Source organism: Pygoscelis adeliae, unplaced genomic scaffold (genome assembly GCF_000699105.1).
Source record: "Pygoscelis adeliae isolate BGI_AS28 unplaced genomic scaffold, ASM69910v1 Scaffold120, whole genome shotgun sequence".
NCBI classification, from domain to species: Eukaryota; Metazoa; Chordata; class Aves; order Sphenisciformes; family Spheniscidae; genus Pygoscelis; species Pygoscelis adeliae.
In genome coordinates, this window is record NW_008824032.1 from 1,057,291 (window position 1) to 1,057,742 (window position 452).

Sequence of the window (452 nt, forward strand, 5' to 3'; positions counted from 1 at the left end):
CACATTTACTCTATCTCCAAAGCTGTCAGAGAGAGGAGTCTGAGCCAGATAGATCACTCCCAACTTGAAAAAACGGCAGCATTATCATTTGCCTAGGAAGATGCCTGGTACCAGGCTGGACTATCCTTCCTTATGTTGGTTCTGTTTCAGTGTCTGCCTGAAATTGCATGAGACAGTTGAAGCAGACAAGTCTACCTCACACCTCTGCTTGCATTCCTCTAGGACTTACTGGAGAAGTGGGTATAATTTTCAGTAAAATACATGGCTAGCTGAGTAGTTAAAGAGATGTGGAGTCCATACATGCTCCCCAGAGTGGGCTAGTTGGGCTTTTTGGGCGCTGCTCCACTACCTGCAGTCTGAGGATCCCAGAGTGCATTCATTACCTGTGTGCCTGAAGCTCTTGAGGGGAAGGTGAGGGCCACGCACCAAGAAGGCCTCTTCACTTTCCTGCT